The sequence below is a fragment of the Chaetodon trifascialis genome, chromosome 23 (genome assembly GCF_039877785.1).
Source record: "Chaetodon trifascialis isolate fChaTrf1 chromosome 23, fChaTrf1.hap1, whole genome shotgun sequence".
NCBI classification, from domain to species: Eukaryota; Metazoa; Chordata; class Actinopteri; order Chaetodontiformes; family Chaetodontidae; genus Chaetodon; species Chaetodon trifascialis.
Genome location: NC_092078.1, coordinates 7,986,648 through 8,011,213, shown reverse-complemented (window position 1 = coordinate 8,011,213; position 24,566 = coordinate 7,986,648).

Genomic DNA, 24,566 nt, shown 5'->3' with positions numbered 1-24,566 from the left:
TTAATAATCAGCAACAACAGCCAGCGCTGAGGTAACAGAATAGGCAATACTGCAATTACTCACAGTTAATGCCCGTACACATGCTGCTGTAATCACACCCGAACCTGCAAAGAGCAAGCTGACACATTTCTTAACACTCCCCCCTTTTCTCTCTTTTGCTGCACACACACTTGCCGCTGCATCAAAGCACTCTGCGTGAACAGGCAGATTGCTGTGAGGGCTAATGAATTGTGCTGTCAGGGAAGTAACAGATTTATTTACATTTAGAAATGGATATCTCTTCCAGCCAGTCCTGGAGAGCTGAGTTGGTGGAGCTTTACGCTATAAGGCCGCTAATGGATCAGGGCCCCCAAAAATTTAGAAAACAAAACAAAACAAAAAAAAGAGAGAGAGACATCCAGGAAACAGCATGAGGTCAGACAGTGTGCTGTTACGCCGCAACATTGGAAACTGGAGAGAAAATAAAATAGCCAGGGGGTGGGGAGAAGTAAGTTGGAGGATATTAGTTGAAAATCCACTTAAAGAGGTGTTGCGCTGCACACACGCACATTGATGCACACACAGCCTTGCAGGCAGGGAGACTGGCTTATTTGGCCTATTTAAGACACACTGCTTGTCTATTGTACAGTATCTACTGCATCTAACAAGCTGAGCCTGTTCTGAGAGAGCAGAAATGGTGAGAGTGTTGATAAAAGGCAGAATATGTGGTGGTTAAAGGGAAAAAGCCTGAGTTTAAAGGGAGGGAAGGAGGGAGCGCGCGGCTGGTATCATCATCAGTCGGCCATGCTCAGACCTGTCAGAAAGGTTTATGTCATGCAAACAAATGCTACGCAAACACACACTCGAACAAACACACCCCTCGCAGCGCAACACACAAGCCAGCCAGCGGAAAACAAAACGCGAGAGAGAAATCCATGAGAGAGAGCAGGTAAAAACCAAACACCGGTCGGAAGGAGAGATAATCTGTTTTTCATCTCTCTCCCTGGAAGTCTCAATCCATCTTTTGATCTGTTTCTTACGTCCCCGTCTGTCTTTGTCTCCCGGAGTTCAGCCGTGCTTTGCTGCGTGTGGAAACGAAGGAGTGAAACAGACACAGCTGTGTGTGATGCTGCAGTGTGTTTTAGGTGATTTGTTGTGTGTGTGATGTTGCAGTATCTTAGGTTATTTGAGGAAAATGGAGGCCTTCTGCACCAGTCCCTGGAACAGACAGTGGACAACACTTTCTTTTTTCTTTTCTTTTTAAATCTCAGGAAGGTGCAGCTCACTGCTAATCACGGTGCAGTGTACCATGGTGTAAAATTAAACCCTTACAACACAGTGAGAACAGCGTTGGAGAGGGCAGGAAAGGACGAGCCCCCCGGCGGTGTGTGTCCGTGCGAGTGTGTGTGTTCTTGGATGTTATCAGTCATGTCGGCTGCCGGCCACAGATGAGGTCATTAGGCCCTTTAGCAAGGCAGATTTCTTCCCTCCTGTCTGCTTCTGTTAATAAATCTCCTCAGATGCTTGCATGCTGTGGTCAGCTGTGTGTGTGTGTGTGTGTGTGGAAGCATTGTGACTATGCGTGCGTGCCATGTTTGATGCATGTTTATGCACTGTTTGGGGAATCCCTCTCTGAGTGTGTGCGTCAATATGTGTGTACTGTATGAGTCGTGTGGGCGTGTGCCTGTGTGTTTGTGTGTGAGAGGCGAGGACTTTGTCTGGTTGCATTTCGGTGAAGCGGCCTGGGGATGCAGTGCAGTCAATTCTGTCTCGCCATTGCGATGTGTGTGTGCGTGTGCATGTGTGTGTAAAGCAGCATGGAGTCTTGCATTGTTTGCAAATGGCATAAAACACTCAGTAGGCATCTATGGACAGGGCAAATTAGCATAGATTATTTATTGCTAGCTGTGGTGTTTGCATTCATAATTAGTTGTATTTGCAGAAAATGTATTGGACCTGATTGAAAACCAAGCCTTCTGAATCTAATTGTTCTAAAAAATTCATAATAGAACCGACTGAGATAAAAGTATCTATACAACATGCATTCAATCATGCATTTTAATTACCACATCCTCAAGTGTTTTCACTGAATCTGGCTGATAAGCGCTCTGCTCAGGCTGAAGGTGGGTGAAGCTGTGCTAGGAATTATGTGACCAAAAAATAAACAAAATGCCATATAAACCAACAACATTGTGAACAAAACAAATAAACAATGATTTCCAAATGCAAAAACATACCGTACTGAAATGATGAATGAAAATGTTTCTCTTTTTATAGTGCAATGTGACATTGTACAAAACGGTGAAGAATTAGACAAATTAGACCAACATGGAACAAAAAACACAGAGAGTACAAAATACCAAAATAATACCACACTTAGATCTGTGCATTAAATATGGTTAGCTTAGCTTAGCATAAAGACTGGAAACAGCGAAAACACCTCTAAAGCTCATCAATTAACACCTTTATCCATTTGTACAAAAATCCAAGTGTACAATCGACAAGTTTTGGGTTTGTATTTCTATATTTTGGGCTTTTATTCGCTGGAACTTCAGCTGGTTGACCGGCAACTTCACAGTGAAGATAAGAAATCTGCTCCTAGCAAATAAGTGTGTTTCCCAAAGTGTCAAACTCTTCCTTTAAGTCCTTGCCGCTCTGTCACCTGCAGCACATCAGCACGTCTGAACAGAGCTCAGCCAGTAACAGTGTCAAGGTGTTAGTTGTCTTGCTCGAACAGGTGAAGAAAACTGGGGAGAGCTGTCGTCCGGTGAGGTTGTGGGATCAGCAGCACTGCCAGCCGATCACGGAGTTTTATACTTCAAACAGCAACATCAGATGTGGAGCACTGGAAACCAAATACCTTTGGGCCAACTTTCCTTACAAGTTATTTGACGACATGAACTCATTATGTTTTCCTTGGGCTCCCTCTCAAAACTCAACTCTAAGGTTTGCTGTGAATGAAGCACCTCCTATTGTTATGGAAGCACTGAAAGGGAACATTTTTACTGGCTGTGCAAATGCATGTGAATGTGCAGATTTAGGCGGCTAAATCTGTAAAACAAAAGAGCCAGTGTGTGGATTTCAGTATCAAACATAATGCCAATTCTTTTCCTCCCTATCTGTGTGCAAACTTATGTGCGATTGTGCTCTGCGGGACCAACTTGCAGAAGGCGTCAGGAGAATTAAAGATGAAATACCTCCTCGATCAGGACTAAGTGCTGCCTACCAAAGCTGTCAGGCCAAATGAGTGAACTCCAGCGAGCAGGCAGCAACGTGGCGAGGAACGGGAGGGAGCGTTGATGGGAGGAGGGAGAACGAAAGAGTAAAATCGAGCCTAGAAACACAGCAATGCTCTCTCACTCCTGCTAATGTGTCACCTCTCCTCTATTCTCTCCACTCTCACGTTTTTACCTTTCATCCGTCACACCCTTCACACTCTCTCCCTTCCTTCCCCTCGGCTCATTTCTCCCATCAGCGCGTCTCTTTGCTCTCATTTGCTCTCCACAGCTTGTTTAGAAGTGCGTTTGTGTGTGTGTTTTGCCAGAATAGAGTCTTCCAGGGTGGTTGTGTGATTTGTTCCATTCTACCCATTTTCCTGCGCCCGGTTTCTTTTAAAAAAGCAGCAAGAATAGTCAGACATCAAAGAGTCGATAATAACTGCGGGTGTGAAAGAGAGGGAGGACGAGAGAGAAGGGGAGAGATTAGTGCATTCGAGTTGACAGGAAGGAAGGGTTTTTATGTGTGTGTGTAGATAAGTGCACAGAGAATATCTCTTGTAAAAATTGAAAATACAGTTTTTCTTTAGACATTTGTACTTGCCACAAGAGTTCAGCTCACATTAAAGACCGTCTAATGTCTTATTTAGGTTGGTTTCAAGGTTCAGTTCTTCATAAATTGACTCTTTCATTTGGCATTATCTTGCCCTCAGTGTGGAGAACGTTTCACACATTGCAGCAGGAAAATGTTTTAAAACTGAAATGTGAAAAGGAAAAAAAAAAAGTCCAGATTAACATTTCCTTGCAGTTAGACTTAGACAGTCGGTCCCCCGACAGAGGCACACAAGGAAAAACGCTAACTCCAAATGAGACTGTAATCCTTTGACGCACGGAGCAGGAGAGCGAGAAACACATTAATGCTCGGGGAGGAGGAGGAAGAAGAAGAAGAAGAAGAAGAAGAAGAAGAAGAAGAAGAAGAAGAAGAAGAAGAAGAAGAAGAAGCGGCGGTGACAAACTCTGGCTGGTTGCACTGTGGTTCATTAACTGTGTGCACTTTGTGTGTTTGTGCACTGGTGAGACTTCTGGATCACACATTTTAATTGGATTTAAAGGGATGTATGAAGCAGCCTGCGCTCATGTTTAAAACAAAACATTTGCACACATTTGAATGCACCCGCAGATGATATGTTCTCTGGCTCGCTCACGTGCTCAAATAAAGCGTTTGAAGCGCTGCGTGTCGTGTCACTGCCTAATGAGCTGTAGGTCAATGTGTGTGTGTGGAGGATGCTTAGAGGAGATGCTTCTGTGAGCGGCTGAGAGTTACCTTGTTAAGATGAGGAGAGTGGGACTGTTCATTCTGGAAACTCATCTAACTTCCGCTCTCTCCCACCGTGCCGCTCTCCACCTCAGACTTGCTTTACATGCGAAGTGCTGCTCCGGCTTGCTCGTGGTTTGTTTGTGTTGGGGTTGTCAGTTGTTAAGCAGCAGATGCTGACAGAGGTGCGAGTTCAGCACCAAGGCCAGCGACAACTAGAGAGCGAGAGAGAGGCCGGGGAAGAGACGTGCAGTGAAGTCCATTTTGTTGTGTGTTTTTGTGCCTTAATGGATCTTCCATTATGCATTAGCCGTAATATGCAACAGCTCTGCTCCTAAATGAATGATAGTGACGCTGGGAGCTAAATAAACTCCAAACCTCGTGATTCACTGACAATGTTTTCACACAAAACAGGTCCACTGTAGCTTTGTTCTAAATTTAAGATGAGCAAACATGATTATCGCACATGGAATCAACAACAGCATAATACTATAAGAAACATAGACCTAGTATTTCTCAAGTGCAGTACAACATATGACATTACTAGTTTTCTCATAAAAATATTGGCAATAGTTCTTTTTATGGCATTTAGTATTTTTTATAATCTGTACACTTTTATCTTTATGCCACTGTGTTTGCTTTTACTTGCTTGATTTTCCTCAGGAGTCAGTGGACAAATGATTTGTAATTTCAATCACAACTCCAGATGAATGCTAATGCATGCTAATGTTTGCTAACGTATTCTACACATAACTAGCATATTAGCTGTGTTGCACAATCCAATTTTATGCAGCCCTCAAGTTGTTGACACACTTGCCTACAACATATAATCCAGCTGGGAAACAAGTGTCACCAAACTTCCATTTATTTCAGGAGGATTTTGCTGCGCTGCTTTCTAACTGTGTCAGTACTTCAGAGCTGCACTCATTCAATCACGCTGGAAAACAAAAAGCTGTGTCCCTTAATTGATCGCTCGTCCTGAAAAACAAGTTTATCTGAAATTGTGAAGACTTTCTGTGCTCTTGACAAGGTTTTTGTCTCGAAGACACACGAGTACCTGAGTAAGAACTCAGAGGTTTGATAATCACCTCTAATGACCCACACCTGTGTGCCATTCAGCACAGCTGCTGCTCATCAGCAATTGTCTTCGCAGCCCACAGAAAGAGTGGAAGGACAGTCAAAGGTGAGCATCTGTGAAGCCGGGGCCGCTCCAGCTCACGCTTCTTTTGTTTCTCTGCAAAATTGTCCCCGGAGGATGCATAAAGACTGCCAAGGTGACTGCACTGCTAGCACATCTCTCCAGACTCCCAGCCGTCGGCCTCTGTCCTCCCCCTCAGTCTGGTGCACTAAATCTCTAAAGCACCCAAAGCGTTTCTCATGTTTCTTGAACTTATGCTCTTGTTTGCATGCAGTCAATAAAACAACAGCGGCAAGTTTTCGCCAAACTTGCGCAGACTTTACCATGCCAGGGTTTTCCTGTATTGACTGTGATCGTCGGATTTGAATGGAGAAAACACAGATTAATGACCCCCCTCCTGCAGTTGTCCGCGGACCAAAACAAAAGCCAACTGGATTTAATGTAATTGAAGATACAAAATGTTGACCTGCACTTCCCACAAGATGGATAAACTCGCACAGGCACTCCAGAAACTCCTGACAAGCTCCACAAAATCTTGATATGGTGTTTCATCTCACACTCTGTAAGCACTTTTTCCTGGAACCTTGTCTGTCCATCACACTGCTGTCGATAAAGATTTAATTATGCAGATTTTGATGGTATCAAATAATGACTCATAGGCCATGTTGGGATCTCACTCTGTGTCCCAATTCACAATGCAGACTAACAGAACACAGTATGGACTCTATACATTAGTAATGATCATAATATGTGTTCCTGTATGTGTATTGATGTACTGGGCTCATACTCTAAGTGGCAACCGATTATATTCTAAGCAGTCCGTCTGCAAAACACACACATCCTCACATCATCTCACCCAGGTGCTTTGTCCAAAAAATCTGTAATTTTGATTTCTGCCTCTCTGCAACTTGCAACACCGCTGAAGGCTCCTTCTCCAGCTCAGATTTGCTTTTCGTCAGGTACAGAGATGTTTGACACCTCGGATCATAAAACTGAAATTTTAACGGGAACATTCAACAGTGTTGTTTGGGAGGCATTAAATGCAGCATACTAATAAAACCATGATGTGAGCACTGTTTGTGTATTTCTTTTTAATGTTCAGAAACAGCTTTACCTAAATGTGGACACTGCATCTTGTTCACTTTCATATAAATGCATCGATTTCTTTGCCTACTTGTATGTACATGTGTTTACTGAACAGCTTTGTTGCCCATGTTTTTAGTTGTGATCCTATTTCAAACTCTACTGAAACCAGAATGCAAGGCGCCCAACAAAATGAATGGACACAATGATGCATGTTGCACAACAGGAGCAACATGACCCTCCCTCCAGCTTCGTCACAAACAGTCCATTTGAAACAGATATTCAAAATCCAGTGTGGTTCATGTAACAGCTTCAACCACATCACAATTTAAAGTGCAGACTGCAGGTTTTTGGACAGTGACGAATTTTCTGTTGATTTAGCTTTGTACTCAAGAACAATGGGATTCAAAATGAAACAATGACTGCGGTTAAAGTGATGAATTTCAGCTTTAATGGTGTTTGAGGTTGTTTAGATGAATTGTTCACGTCTAGTGCGGGAATTAACCGCAAACCCTGGCCTTCCCCACTGCAGTCCAATCATAGCTTTGGAACAGTAATGAGGCGTGGCAGGCTGGCGAAGCTTTGGATCGCTTCACATGCTGAAACAGTGTTTGCGTGGGCCTCTATTTTAAGAGATGAATCTATAATGAGAGATTAAACAGTGTGCTTGTCTGCGCTAAAGTAAACTGAAAGCTAGGCATTCCTGGCTAACTAGCTCACAACCTACGGTAGTGACCGACCGTGACACCTACAACTGGGGGACACATAATAAGCTCTATATTAATAGAGCTTATTACATGTTATTTTATGGCTATTTTATAATAAAAATAACTATATTATTTTGTGAGGCTACGGGTAAATGCTGAGCATATCCTCTGCTATCAGAGTTTGAGGCTAAAGTTAGCAACTCTGTCCTGCTTTTTGGTTGCCCATAAAAGTATGCTTTTCCACAGTAAACACTGAAAGCTTGGTAGAATGAATAACATTTTAATTACATTTCAATAAATAATACTGTATTATAGCCTAATATTAGATGAAAACTGAGGTTTTAGCATTAGCATTAGCTCATTCTAGCTAGCTAAAGCTGATCAAATGTGACTGCAGACTTCTTTTATTTCATTCTTCTGTTAAAATCAAAGATGTATTATTTCAAAAATGACTGTCTATTTCTGGTCAAGATTTAGTCAGTGGAACTCAGTTTTAATTTGAGTATAATTTTGGTCAATGCTAAACCACACTTTTCTCAGACAGTATCATGATACTGTTATGGATTGTGCTAAAGGATATTTCTCGTAAGCACACATTGAACTATGTTTTGTCATCTTGGCTGAAATTTCTTCTAACCATAAATAATAGCAGTGTGTTATATTGTTTGTGTTTATACATTCTACTTCTACATTTTCTGTCATGTTTCACTCAGTAAAAAACGTGTGTTCTGCCTTGTTAAAGCAGGCGAGCATGATCCGGGAAACGTCGCGTTTATTTACCTTACATGGAGATAAAATTGTAGTTGTAAGATATTCTAAATGATCTTTTTGAGGGAATAGATGTTTACTGTGAGCTCAGCTCTGTTAAATTTAACGGTATGTTAATGGGGCAAGGCATGCAAAGTGCTATGGAAATGCACTGAGCAGGAAAATCTTTCCAAGGAAAGATGCAGCCAGAATTCATGCTCACACTTACACATAAATGATCATTTTAAACAGGAAAACAACCTTTTGAGATGGCCACTGTGATACAACTTGCTTCTGCATAATGATCAGATTTCCTTTGTCGTCAACATTTCTTTATCGACAAAATTAACACTGCAAGATCTTTAAAAAACCAGCACTTTAACTTCAAAGTCATTGTAAAATCCAGTCTGCTGGACTACTTCCATAACTGCCTCAGTCAGTTTCTTAAAATTAGCCAGTATATCTCTCCCAACTGGCTGCCTTCAAAGCGTACTTGAAAGTGGAAACAGCCACACATCACCGCTTTCATTCCTTCAGTCTGAGGTAAAGGTTGCACTAGTGTTATGCCCAGTGAGAAGCATTAGCAGTTAACGCTCTTGCATAAATCATCCCTCATCGACCGCGTCGGCTCGCAGATTTATTTGAAATAGCGGCGAGTCCATATTGTACGAGGCTGGCACAGACAAAAACATGTCATTCTCAATCCTGTTTCGTTGATAGACTTTTCTGGACCGTTGGAGAGGCTCTTGTCAAGATTATTCCCAATCATGGAGGAGCATTTATTATTGGCGACCTCTTATCTCTCTCTCCCTGTCAGATAATGACAGTGCCAGAGAAACAACGGGTGACCTTCATCTAAACCCTCCACTGGGAAGAGTCTGACAACCGTGTGTGCATTCATGGCATATCACGCTGGTGTCACTCCTGATAGATGTTGGTTGCAATATGGAGGAAATCAGTGTTTATTGCAAACAGAGTGTTTCCCTTTCTTTTTTATTACTTTTCACTCCTTTTCTTCTCCCTCTTTTCATCTCCTTTTTTTGGCAATTCTGAGTCGAGCTTTAGATTAACTGCTTCCATTCATTAACAAATCCAATATTTTAAGCCGAGTGGATTCCCATTATTTTCTTTCCGGAGACTGAACTCTGCCATGCATTCATTTAATTCCCCCATGTATGAAATAATATCCTGCCTTGCACAGCCAAGCCATTACAGCTAGTTTTGCTGTGGCATGATAAGTGGATGTATAAGGAACAATGATTAAATGATCTCAGCAGCCTTCCTCCCACTCTCTCATTAAGGGTTTCCCATCCTCCTTTCCAATACAATCACACCAAGGACCTTTTGAGTACAGCATTAGATTGGTATCTTCTATTGATTGTTTTGAAACTGAGAGTGAAAAAGAAAAAGACAGTGTTTTCTAAGAACTACGCACCGTTCAAGAATTGACAAAATTGGTGAAGACGCTGGCGAGGTTGTTGATAAAGTGGTGTTTAAAAATCGCCCAATAAAAGCTTTTCTTCTCAGCTTAGCCTTCCACTTAAAGGTATATTCTGTTTATTGTCAGCATGGGACTTATGCTCATATTTTTGTCCTTCATGGCCATTTTACTCACCGCTTCCATTGTAGAGCTTCTGAAAACATGGACTCCATTTAGGACATTGTGAGTAGAGGCTAGGAGCTAAAGTCTAATAGCAATTGTCTCAAACACAAGTAAACCCATGTAGTTGTCCCCTTAAAACCCTGGTAGCTTTCATAGCTAACTAGATAGCATAGCGTAGAATCTGCTTTGCGTCAGCTTTAGAAAACCTTTGCCAAATAAAAAGGCCTCTTAGGGGCAGCAAGCACACAGGCGTGCCTGTGGTACTGCTAGTGTTTGGCTAGCACTCGCTTGCTTTTGACTTTACATACATATGCTAAAGTAGTTGCAATGTCTCAAATTGCAAAAATATAATACGTTTTCACCACCAGAACAAGCACTGTGAAAATGAAAATGGTAACCTGTGGGAATAGGTGCATGTCTGTGGCCAACAGCTTAGTCACTGATGTTACTGAGTAAATGATATGCGTGCTGATTGGGCCCGTAGATCAACGTGAATCAGCAAAGTGTCTTAGCGATGGTGCAACTAAAGTTTTTACCGTGACAAAATATGGCTCTACCATAAAACTTGGTTTAACCATTCAGAGGACCACTGGGAGTCAGAGGGTATTTTAGCATTAATTATTCACATACATTGAGCTGACCTACCCTCTAATGATGAACCTCATAAACAACATAAAGTAATACAGGAAGTAGGGATAAACCTACTTCTCTCGGCTCGCAGGCGAAGGTCGTGAAATAAACACAAATGGCGATCAAAATAGGGACTGCTGTTCCTCTTTGACAGAGCAGTGTAATTACTTTACAGTAAAGTCACATTAGACAAAAATAAACTGTCTTAACAACAGAAAAATTGATGGATATCAGAAATGCATTACCTGGAGATTCTGACAAGACAGACAAGACACTCATTAACCCCGGTTTCTTTCGTTTTTTCTATGTAGCGATGCAGATAGTTGATCAGCAATGATATAATATGATTGTTTGCCTGATGGGCCATAAGATTCAGGCTCCTATCTAATAAGTAATATAGTATTCTTATTTTATTCTGTTAAACTAGAGAAGACCTCACAATCTGCATTCACTGCAGGGCACATTTTGAGTATATCACGATCAATATGAAACAAAAATGAAGTGCATATTTCTGCTTTGTTTGGCCTCATACCTGATGACTACATCATATTCACCCATCACACTGACTGACTCACGCCGACTGTTGAGTGCTTATGCATGCACATTAGCAATTTTGCCGGAATTGTCTTAATTTATTTAACCAAAAAATCTCTCTATGACCCCCTTTGAGGTCTATTCATGCACGTGCATGAGCCGCTTTATCTGTTGGGCTCTTATCCCTATAGACAAAATGGGAGAATAGCATCCCACTTGACAAATACTGAAATATCGCTTTAATTCTCGAGAAAACCTACAAGCTCTCTGCTAATGATGGGACATGCTTGCCAACTGAAGCCCTGCACGTCCCCAAGTCCCTCTTCTCGCTTGCGAATTTGTTATTAACCTTTAGCACAATTAAAATGTTCAATCTTACAAGGCTGGAGGCAAAGCAAAACAAAGCAAACCCCAGGATGAGATCCTTCTCCCAGAGATGCTGATTCACTCCTCCAGGACTCGAACCATAGAAGTGGGCGCTTTGTAACTCCCATTGATTTTTAAAGGGCCGTTTATTCCACTGAGTCCGAGAATGATTTACATTATCTCCTCAATTAGCAAATGAGAATGAAATCTGCTGCATTTTCCTCGTCACCCATCCTTTCTTGACATCTCTCCCCTGAGTTAGCGTTTATGCTGCACCAGGCCAGCGTGTGCCCCCCTCCCCCAGTTTTATTCATTTAGTTTTTAATCACTTTCGATTAGATTTTTGCCTATTAGCGTTGGTTTAGATTCAGAGGATCAGCAGAGGGGATTTTCCCTGGATGAGACGCTCATACATCAGTGTCAGACCGGCAGCCATTTTATCTCTGGCCTCTGAATGAAAAATAAATAATGAGTTGTCTGTTCAGGCTTGTCCTGGCTGAACGAGAGAAATGCACCCATCAATAGGTCTTCTCTCAACACCAGGCAATGGAGTCCCCGAGGAGGGCTTCAGAAAAACGCTCATCCAGATAAAACTGCAGCTCTTAAACTTTTCTTTTTCAAGACATCATGTTGTTTACTGCAAGTCAGTGTCACAAACATGACCATCCAACCAGGTTATGTAAAAGGATTTTTACATTTTTAAGTTTTGGTTAGCTGTTTTGCTGGGAGGTCAGAATGTATTAAAGGCAGTGCTAGAACATCTCATAAAAAACAATGTTCAAGCAGTTATGAGGTCTCACAAGAGCAAAATGTCTTCCATTATGCAATACTGATATTAACTTTTGAACTCGCTGTTTGGTCCTCAACCTGCAAAAGTCAAACCCTTGTCTCACTTAATTCGGTGTGAGGGCGAGAGCTGTTTACCTGAATGCCGAGCCGTTCAGTTTTTTTTTTTTTGCTTGTGGTGCAGCAGCCCTCTCACATGTAACTGTGCATCACTGTCAAAGAGATGCGAGTTGACGGCTGGAGAGAATATGCGAGCGAGGGAGGGAGGGCAGGTGTGAGGATGCTGTGGGAGGACGGGAACATGAACATGATGCTGTTCTCTGGAATTTCTGTTTCCTGAAACTCAAATTAAGCTTTTTTCAAGGACCACTTACCTTACGTTTAGCAAATTTCTAAACTCATCTAGAGCACAATGACAATTCAGTCGTCACATGGATGTTTGTGTGAAATTTTCAGGGCTTTCAGTGGCTCCTGTGGCTCTCTGCTGTGCCTGACTGGTCGAGAAATGTCTGGAATTATGCTATGCTAGGGTGAGGTTAGACATCTCCAGCTTGTCAGGATAACTGGACCTGTTCACTAATGAGCAGCTGGGCCCATCCAGCTACAGTACATCCATCTCCACCAGAGGACTGGATGTCTCCACTCGCCTGCAGCCGGGGGGCTCTTATTATGCCCAGGTATTTATAAGTATAGCCTGGCAATCACATAGAGATGTCAAGCTTGGGCTCTAGAGAACATCGGATACCTTATTAGTGCTGTAGAAGTCAGCCAGGTAGAATTCAACAAGAAATCGAAGGTGCAAAGTTGGATAAGAATTACAAAGCATGTGACTGTCCGTCAACCTCCTCCACCATTCTTATGTGTGCGACCAGAAATAGCTTCATTATTTGTTGTTAGAGCTGCCAGCAGAAAATTGACTTTTAAGCATTCTCATAGATATCTATTGACTTTTGTGTTTGCGTTTGAAAGCGAGTTAGAATTGATTATGCTGATATTATGAGTCATGGCAGGGTTCGTGCCTCTTCGGTGTGTCCACCGGCGTTGTGACTGTCTGTCCTTTGGGATGAATTTACCTGCACGCTTCCAGTCTGTCTGACTTGTCTCTATTGATCTGTCGGCTATACCTCTTCTCTGCTTTGAGGGGCAGGTATTGTGCAGTGCATAATTTCACGTTTCCGATGTTCACACAGGATGGAGGAAAAACTAAGGATTGAAAATGTCTTCAATGAGGAAAATTCAAGAAAATAATTCATCAGTCAAGCTAATGTTGTGGCTTTGCCGATTGGTCCGCCACTTTTGAAATAACTCAACAACTCTTGGATGGATTGCCATGTATTTGTAGTCCCCAGAGGATTCATTCTTTTCATAATCCACAGACATTCGCTCTAGCGCCATCAGAAGGTCAGAAATCGAATGACATCAACATCAGCTTCAGGTGTACTTGGTATTTAGAGCTAACACGCTAAACTGAGACTGTACATGACAAACATTACACCCTCAGCATGTTAGCATGCTCATGTTTGCAGCTGCCTCAAAGCACCTCTGTGTCTGCAGCTTCAGAGCTGCTAGCATGGCTCTGGTTAGACGAAAGGTTTGACATTCTGGGAAATCATGTTGAACTATTCACTTTCTTGCAGAGTTAGCTGAGAGGATAGACACCACTCGCATGTCTGTACACTAAATATGACTACCACCAGTAGCCAGTTAGCTTAGCTTAGCACAAAGACTGGAAATCTGAACAAAAAGTGTTGAAGTGAGAAGGCAATTTATTGTTTTATAAGAGGTTATGTGGTGGGCTATTTGTCACCCAGGACCAGTTACCAGGCAACCATCTTATCCATATTACACACTAATTGTTCACAGTGGAAAAGTGACAAAATTAGGTTTAAACAAAACTCATCCTGCTGTTAATTTACATTTTTCTCCTACAATGTACATTGGAAAAATCTAAAAAAAAAAGTGCAAATACTGCATAATTTCCTGTTGGTATAAAATATTACAGTTAAATACCATTAAGATTAGTATGCTGGATATACTGGTATACAATGTGGACTTGGGGCACAGCTTTTGTGGTGGATAAAGATATCATTGGGATTGTATTGGATCTATTTAAGGCATCATTCAGACACCACTTAAAAACACACAAACAAGCAGGTAGTAGATGCATATTTGTCTGCCCCACTGAGCTGCCACCACCAATGTCATCACTCATGTTTGCATGTTCCAAGTTGCCGCTGTAGATATGTGGGAGTGAGTCATGGCTGCCCCCCGCCCCCCACACACACACGTCTGGTAGAGTGACTAAGACCATTCAACTCGTTAGATATCACCGAGCATGTGACAAGCTTGAAGACGCACACTTCAGAGCTGCGAGGAAAGCCCCATGACATCGGGCAGGGTGCACTGTCGGCTCCTGACAGTTGGATATAAATAATACCTTTATTCAACTCCTATTTTTAGATTTCATTCCAAATTTGCTGAGCATAATCGTTGTGTTAGAAGAAGGGAAATTGGAATACGGAAAAAGGTGGATGCATAAATTCCTAAGATGAATGAAGATAAAAATGCATTTAACCATCACTCTGCCGCTTCCTGATAACATAATATTAATAGCATGATCATAAGAAGTTCTTCTAGGTTGCATTCACTGAGGCCTCAGTCGTGTGTGTGTGTGTGTGTGTGTGTGTGTGTGTGTGTGTGTGTGTGTGTGTGTGTGTGCGTGTGCGTGCGTGTGTGTGTGTGAAGTAGCATTGTGTTTATAGCAGGAAAATCCTGATTGTGTTTCAACAAGATTGATTCAATCTGCCCTTTAGTTCGTGACATAACATTTAAATGGAACATTTAACTCCCCCTCTTCATGCTCTCTCATTTGAGCACTTATGCACACGCACAAACACACACAGTCACGCTCACACATGCACAACCCAACCACACAAACCCCAAGAGCAGCAGCTGGAACTTGTTAATTGCGAGCGCTAAATTCAAACGCTATCGTTATCTTGGTTGGCAGTGGCATAAATATTAATATATCATAAAGAGCCATAAAAAGCTCGCCGAGCCTCATTTGGATCCATATATATGCAGCTGTTAGTGTCTGTCGGGGGAGAGAGGGACCATCATTTATTGAAGGAGGGGGGGTGAAAGCAGGCCTTCCACAAAAGTAGCCCCAGCAAAGAGGGCAGGAAATGACTTGCTCTCCAAAAAGAAAGGAAAGAGAGCTGTGAAAGAGGAGGATGCTGGGAAATGGAGCTAGCAGCATCGTCCAGGGGCCAAAAAAAAATCAAAACGTCTGATTCAGAGTGAGGTGAAGAGGCAACGTGGCAAAAACATCTGCTCTCCAGGAGAAGTTTTTGACCCAATCGATGCGCACACTCGCTGCCTTGCTTCATCCTTTCCTCTGTAGACGCCACACACCCTAACACACACACACGCACGCACACTTGCCCTGTCCTTGGTACTCAGCTGTCCAGGGTGCACCAGACAGCAGAAGTGCTGTTGCGCTGCACTGCTGTGCTTGCTGTTCCTCTCTCCGCCCAGCTTGGTGTCTGCCTGCAACTGCTGAGAGCAGAGCGGAGATGGCAGGTGTTGACAGAGTTCCACCTGAAGGGATTTTATCACTCCTGAATGCTGCCGCTCCCCAGCTGCTCGCCGTGCTGCTTAATCAACGCAGACGTCACAAAGTAAAGAGAAAGAGTCGGGGAAGGTACAACAATAGCTTGCTCGTGTGTGCGCGGGCATGGAAAGGTGGGGGGAAAAGAGGTTTATTTGATGAAAGACATCACAGCTCCCATCCCAAAATAAACACCAATGTAATTAGCCATCAGTAGGCTCATTAGCTGTAACGGAGATTGTAAACAACATGTCGGGCACGTTCACAAACCAGAACATCACACTGAAACCGCAAGGTTATGGAATAAGATGAAGAGTTATATTACACTCAGTCATCACTGCCTTACTGGAGTAGTGTTTGCAACAAAACTAATTAGCCTAGCGACAGTTACTTGCTAAGTTAATTGGCGGCGGGTGAGTGGGAGAGCTGGATTATTGTAGGCAGTGTATTTCAGACAGGAGCCCGCTTCTTTGACATGTGAATAGGCTGTGTGGGAAATGGAGACAAATTATTGCAGCGTTATTGATTGACTGACCAAATGAGATGGAGAGGCAGACAGAGAGGAGAGTGGGTGGGAGACACAGGTAAAAAAACAGCAAAGACAGGAGGAGGAGGAGGAGGAGGAGGAGGAGGAGGAAGGAAAGGGAAGGGAAGGGAAGGGAAGGGAAGGGAAGGGGGGCAGACTGAGAGAATGACTCCAGCTTGCTGTATCAAGGTCCATTTTTCCATCACGAACTGCTCCAAAGCAATACAAATGTGTACACTTTCCCATCTTCCAAACGTCACATTTGCTGAATCAGTGTTTACATCTTCCACAATTTGACACTTGAATCTGTTATCCCAACGTAAACAAAAAGGAGAGCCCCAGCATTAAAATTCAAAACACACCACTGCAATCTGCTCGAACTCCTCAGCTGACTGACGTGTCTCCTCCACAGCGACTGGCTCCATATTGACTAAAGTTAAAGAAAGAATATGTGACCCCTCACTGGGTTCATCTTTTACATTTGCACATAATTAAAGTTATAAATATCTTGATTTTAATTGAAGTCTGTAACGCATTCTGTTGGCAAAAAGAGAAATAAATAAAAGCTTTGTTACCGACTGGGAACCAGATCAAGACACCAAACCTAGATTCCTTCTGTCTTTGGGTTATGTCAGTTACACAGTAATATTTATCTGAACTTTGCTAACATTAGCCACTTTAAGCAACTGATCAAAACTGCCTGAGTCGAGCTGTTGTGAGAGTAACCTCTAAATTTTACCGGGCACATAACGTCCACAATCTCTGGCTAAGGACTTGAACCATGATGCATTTTGTAGCTTACAAATTCCACTTTTCATTCAGAGGAGGAAGATTATGTTTTGTCTTCCATCAAAAGCAATAAAGTCTCGCTTTAAAGTGGCCATAATCAACATTTTTATGTTAATAATGGATAACTACTACTTGTGTGTGACAGGAGTGACTTGTAATGGCAAACCAAGACGGTTTATCATAGGACTCCCCTCAACCCCGACAGGACAGCATCTTTCAGATCATTGTTTTCTTGTTACGGATCATAATTTTACAGTTGTGGTCTCACTGCTCCCATCTTTCAGCATTGCTTCATGTTGTGCTTTGCAAAAAAAAAAAGCTCTAAAAACCAATGCACGCTAGTTGCACAGCACCAAATGACATTTAGCAACCAGCTAGTAAAGTAAGTGGGCTATTAAGCTGCTAAAAAGTCAAAGACTTCCCTCACAGGTGGTGGAGAGCAAAACTGAGGTAAAAGTGAACTATAAAGAGTAAATATTTGACTTATACTCATGAATTCTTGCTAATGTTTCCCCGTGACTGATAGATGAGCAAATAAGCAACTGTTTGTCAGGTATGTAAGTGTTATTTACAGTTTCTGCTGCCCACATGTGGATAAAAGAATCAGCTGATCGGTTTAAAGCTTGGTTCATGTTAGTATTTTTGAAAAACGTACACTACGAAATGTGTATTTTTCCTCAAAATGTCAACCTTTCCAGCTACTTCAAGTTACCGTTAATCTAGTACAGAGGGTCAAAAGTTACAGCGCCATTAGAAAAACGAGATATCATGCTTCCATGGGGCCATTTAATCCAGGTAGTCTCTATGCAGATGTATATGTAGCCTGTGTACACATACAAAAGCCTGTTTCATACTTTAAAGCTGCCTTTAATGTGTACAGCACATTAGTCTAATTGATTTCTTTGGCACACGGAGGAGTGTTGTTCCTCACAGCGAGACCTCTTTATCTTATTCCCCTGCTTCTCTTTCTCTTCACCATGGTGATTTATTTGTCCCTGGGTTAGAGGCGTCACTGCCTTCAGAGTCGTATACTCTCCCAATCAGTCACAGCGAGGTCCAAGGCTCTCAGCTGTCTGCCAAGCTTTCTCTTCAGAAAGGCCTTGTGAGAGGCTGTAGATGTGTGTATGTGTGTGTGTATGCAAATAGGAGGAACATATAAAGTTTGGTTATCTCAACATATAGAAATACACACATTGGAGGGTCAGTGCGACTTGCTCGACTATTGAAGCAGCTTTTCTGTCCTCCCCTGTGCGGGCAGCTTGTTACGACTAATGTGTTTATCTCACAGCGCTGCTGCCAGAGAACCTACATCACGCAAATCAAATGCATGCTGGGATACAGACCCGAGAAGCCTGCATGACAGCTAATTCCAAACACTGGCATAACACACACAAACACTCACACATGGTGCTTTTACATAACCCAAAAAAGGCATCAACATGGCATTTATCTCTTAATTAGGCTTCGATGTGTGTGTGTGTGTGTGTGTGCGTGTGTGTGTGTGTGTGCAGCCCGCTTCCCCTGCCAGCAACTCAAAAGGAATGAGCAATGAAAGAGGTGGCGAGGGATTTTCTAATTGACAAGCTGTCTAATTCATTCTGTCTTTATGTATATGCACACTGCAGTCATCACCGACGCATACAGTGAATATGCAAAAACTAATTGCCCTCGACAAGAATAGTGCTGGAATTCTGTTATAATATCTTTAGAAAACCTAATGAGTGTGGCCCTGTCATTGCTGGGCTCCAGTCTCTTTGTTCCCCCTTTTATGCTCATAGTAACATTCAGAAATAATGACGCACATGCACACACACACACATATGTGCACAGATAAATGTGAGCCAAATAATGTGGGTGCAGCAGAAGCATGGGGGCCATACTGTTGAGAGGTGTTTTGAGGTGCACGAGACAGAGAAAATAGGGCTAATTTAAATTGCCAGATGTGATTGGGTTCTATTGTGTGGTCTGGGTTAGCTAATGGCTGGCAGTCAAAGGGAAAGCAGGAGGAAGGATAAGAGTGAGGGAGTGAGGCGGAAAGAAACCAGGAGAACAGCCTTGATGTGCAGAGCTTATTAGGGCAGGGCTGCTGAATTGGACTTGATCACTGGGGATTGTTTGGCAAAGCCAATATATCAGCTCTCACTGAAACACTGCAATCCGACGTTCCTCCTTATACAGCACACACGCTCATACATTCACAAAATCACATACGTATTCTCAGGAGGATATATATGTAGCCTATATATACAGTACCCTCACACATTCAATACAGATAATCACTGCGTGGTCTCCCCTTGAACTCAAGGCAGTGAGAACATCAGCTCGGGGATAGCGAGAGGACGAGTGGGTGGGGGACCCAACTGGGCTCTAAATTAGCCCGGCAGAGCTCGGCACTCCATCTCGGCTTACTGAGCAGAGACAGAGCGTATGCACAGCTTTCCTTTGGCGCAATATGTCACACCAACTGGCATCCAATCGAGTTTTGTCGTCTCAATCTGCTTTGTTTTGGATATAAAACACGACTTCCCAAGCAATTTTTACGCCGCTTTCATCAACAAGAAATGATGTGATGATGTCTCACTTTGTTTGAAGGATTTCATGGCGGGAGACGGACATCCCAGTTTTGATTTATTTCCCTGAATTGTGTTTTTATCAGTTGAGGGACTATCAATCAGACTGATTTTGGTTTATTCATTTTAAGAATGCGAATGCAAATGAACTCTTCATTCCTCTTTAAGCACAGGTAGTACATGGGTGATCATTTTTACGACAAGGTAACTCGCTAACACTTGTTACTGTGGCTACAAAATATCTCATACTTGATTTTATTGACTTTCCCTCTTGGCATTCAACAACCAGTCAATAAAACAACTAGCTGTGCTAACATGGGCTTCGCATCATGGTGCTTTTAAGCATGCTAACATGCTGATGTTTACATTTTGGATCTTACTTTAGCGTGTTAGCATGCTAACATTTGCTCATTAGCACTAAACACACAGAACAACTGAAGCTGGATTTCATTAATTTTGCAGATTTGACACTGACCGAATGAAAACAACCATAGAAGAGAGTAAGAGGCAAACCGGGCGTCTCTCATAGCCGTCTATACCACAGCGGCCATGAATAACAGTTTCCATGGTCTTGTTTTAACATCCATTCGCTGCATCACCCTCATGACTGCAATGAATCAATCAGGAGTTAGATGACAGTGGAATGAGAGGCACAGGAAGCGGTGAGGACAGCGTGCTGTTGATGAGCAGGACATGAGGAGAAGATCTCATTTTCTTCCTCATTCTCTCTCTCCGCGTCCAACAAAGCATCCTTTAATCACTTTGACTTTGAACACTAGCCCCTAATGGCTCCCAGGGGTTCGGCGCGGCGGCCATCTTGACAAATTCCTTCTGTTCGGAAGGGAAAGTGATATAATTTTAATCGGAATCCTGTTGCTCAGATATCTCACGCACGCACGCACGCTGATGGAAGAATGATGAAAAGCTGCATCGTGGGAAAAAATCAAGAGGATGAGAGAAGCGAGAGTCATATCGGCAGAACGTGACATCCAGTGTGTCAGCGTAGCGAGTTATTTCAGTTTTCAGCACACAGTTCATTCCATGCCTCCTTTAATCATGATAATGACCTTTCTCTCACCTCAACTGAGCTGTTGTTTGAAAAATGACCAAGCAGTCTTTGTTGCCTAAACTTAACTAAACCTTAAACCTGCAATAACTAATATTTTGTGGCCACTTGGGGTCAGCAGAAAGCATATCATCAGCTCGTTAGCAAACACAGAGCTACATTAGCATTCATTCCCGTCTCTGGCCACAACACATTTATTTAAGCATTTAGGGACACATAGAGGTCTAACATGGCACTGCATCACATTTCCACCAGTTTCAGATCACCCACAAGCACACTGCAGTACATTTTCTCCACTGGAAGAGCCCCTTAGAGGACACTGTATCACGTCACTGTATTTCACCATCGAGGCATCCCTTTCCACACACAAATAGTCATGTGATCCATTCCTACAACCATAGAGGTCGCACATCTGAAAACACTCATACGGGAGTGTTTGGAAGGCAAACATCCTCTTTTGTCATCATTAATATTTTCATACAGTGACACACAAAGGCCAACATGATGCATCCCACTTTGTTCATTATGATCACAGTGAATTATAGGAGTGGTGACAATGTCACATCAATCCATCAATGAGCTGTCATTTAAATTCAATAAATCATTGAAGGCTGGCCCTCATTTACAGAGATGTTGAATCGAAAAGATGCAAAAAACAATTCAATTAAAACCAAAACCTCAGAGAGAAAACCTGCCCTGAATAAGAACTAACATTGTGCAGCTCCAGTAATTTTGGACAGTTAAATCAGTACACGCAGACAGCTGATGGCTTCATACGGAGCAGGTCCATTAACGTGAAATCATTGAGTAATGCAGCTTGAGACAGTGCATGAAAATTAGCCGATCTTCCAGCTGTGAACTAAAAATATCTACGAATCTTTGAAATCACAGTCGGTGCTGTCGTGCTGTCCTGGGAGTTCTCCTGTTTCTGTCGATGGAGCTTCATCATCAGAGTCTCCACTGCTCCACATCCATTACAGGAAAACTAAGCAAACAGTCTGAGCTCAAAGGAACCAGGAAAACAGACAATCCCATGTTGAAAACACCACATTTCATTTCAACCAGCGGTGCAAAATACACATATGCACGCATCTGTTCCAGCACACCCTCGCTCTTGCACAGATTTCAGTCCCCTGATACAGTCACCACACTACAGTGTGCAGCCCCTGACATGTGCCAATCTGACTTGTTTACACTTGTTAATTGCTTAAAGGCAATTCCTCCAGATGCCGCGCACACATCATGGCAACAGGAGACTATGATTAGATGCTCCTTGTTTGTGCTGCTGGAGAAAACACACGCAGTTCAGACAGAGAACAAGGCACTCCAGAGCTCGCTAATTATGCCTGTTTGTGAATTCAAGCAGTGGACATTTGCCCCTAAACCAGGGGCATGCATGTGAGGGACATGCACTGCTGCTGGGATGCCTTTGACTTTCTGTCCTGGGAAAAAATGGCTGCTAACATTTATTTATTGTTTTTACTTTGGCTGCCTAATTCCAGCAATGTTATTTATTACTCACGTTTTTCTAGTTTGTTAATTAGGGAATATTCAAGTTGAGAATCTGGTTTAAAAATCAGGGGGACAGAACAATACATCTGGGGGGAATCCATCACGGTGCAGGCCTGGCTTGTTAGCATTCCTGTTTGCTAGCATCCTCTGGGGAAATACCTCCGCTGTGAGCCTGCAGGCCTATAGCTGTCGTCACAAATATGGTCTGAGAAGGCCCCTGGGCTTAGTTAGACTTGCATTATTTTCCCCAAATGATGTTCAGGCGGTATAAAATGTCGTTCACAATTCACTGGGGAAAGGTAATGGTGCGTCACGGCTTAAATCTTTCAAATCCATCCATCCATTATCTATACCGCCTATCCCTTTCGGGGTTGCGGGGGGCTGGAGCCTATCCCAGCTACAATGGGCGAGAGGCGGGGTACACCCTGAACCGGTCGCCAGCCGATTGCAGGGCCACATGAAAGGACAAACAAACATTCACACTCACACTCACACCTACGGACAATTTAGAGTCATCAATTAACCTAATGAGCATGTTTTTGGCCTGTGGGAGGAAGCCGGAGTGCCCGGAGAGAACCCACGCATGCACGGGAAGAACATGCAAACTTCACACAGAAAGGCCCCGCCTGACCCGGGGATCGAACCGGCAACCTTCTTGCTGTGAGGCACGCGCACTACCTGCTGTGCCACCGTGCAGCCCTAAATCTTTCAAATGATTAATAAAAAGCTATTGGCATAACTGCAGCGGCATTTGTTTTTCTGCGCTCACGTCATCAGCGCACTGAGCTGCACGTGGCATCATCGTCTTGGGTAAAATAAAGTGATTTACAATGGAGACAAAAGGAGTGAATTGGACATTTATGAACAGGGATAATCATGTGGGGATGCGAGAATGAAGGTCAACTCAGTTATTCTGTCAGGCTGTAATATTTCACTGCCCTGACTGTTATTGAATGTCTGACAAGCTCAGTTTCAATTCAGCTAATTCCGAAATGAATTGCTGCCCGGTTGTGTTAATTACTTCTTGAACTGTTTTCCAGCCAACTTAACGTTCCCCAATCATGCAACACACAGCACATTGTTGTGGCTAATAGTGCAATGCCTCATTGACTGTTTGCTAATCTCCTCATATGAGAAACCACTGGACAAGCAATTTGTTCAATTGAAGGAATTAAGTCAGAGATTAAGCTCCACAAATGTGTTTGCTTTCTCAGAGCTGCAACTGGGCTTTTGCATCCAGCGTTAATTAGCATCCCAGGCTATCCATGCTAGTGGCTACAAGCTAAATTAGCCCAAGAATGTGAAACAATAATTTAATGCTGATGAGTTTTTTTTTTCTCTTCATTCTTTCTATTAAACCAAATAACACTCTGCTTGATTCCTGTAGGAGGAGAGATTAAGAAGTCGTTGAATCATGAGCCCAAATGATCCTTTTTACTATCTGATCAAACGAAAATGTGCTTTTAATGGTTCCAAAATGAGGTTTTTCCTATCTGAAATTTCTCTTTAGCCGGATGTCAGGAGAAATGTGACAGGAGAAAGAGGCTGGCTCACATTAGAAAAAGCCCAGGTCAAACGTGACCTCTGTCAGGACGTTATGAGTGCCTCGTTCTGCAAAGCAAAGCACAGTTACAGCATTAAAACAGATTTTTTTAATGTGGACCTGAAATAAAATGTGCCGATCCATCATACAAAAAGAAAGACAGCTTTCATTTCAACTGTCCTTTCACATCCGCTGTGTTAATTAGCATCCTGGGCTACAGAAAGCTAGAAAACCTTTGTTTCATGGCTGGAGCTTCAGTTGTTAGAGTTGTTACAAATGTCAGAGGCATTTTGAACAAAGTTTCTTTACTTCTTGTATGGTTTCACTTCAGCTCTCTATGGCAACTGGGCTTTTATGTCCACAGTGGCAACTGGCTAAAAGCTAAATCAGTCTAAGGTTATTAAATAAGGAATTTCCAAATAAATATTGTCATTAACTTTATATATAAAACAATAATTCTCTGTAGGAGGGCACATAAAGCAAAACAAAAAAAAAAAGCTCTAGCTTTAATTTAGCTTGGATCTCAAGAGACAAATGGCAGTGGAAACGGTAGAAAATGGTATGGACATTATGGGTGTATACCGGAGTAATGTGGACAATTAGGCCACTAATGTAAAGTGAGCCCACATTTACAGCATTAAAACATCAACGACTTCATGTGGGCGGCCTCTATATGGGCAGAAATAAAATGTGTGCTTCGTCATCATAAAAAAAAAAGCATGGTGGCGCCTTAGGGTGTCATTAAAAAATCCTAAATGATGTGCTAATCTGAGGGGCACTGTGTATGTGCAGGGATCGTCCGCATTGAGATGCAAAGCTGCGATGGAAGGCGCCTATTTGCCTCTCC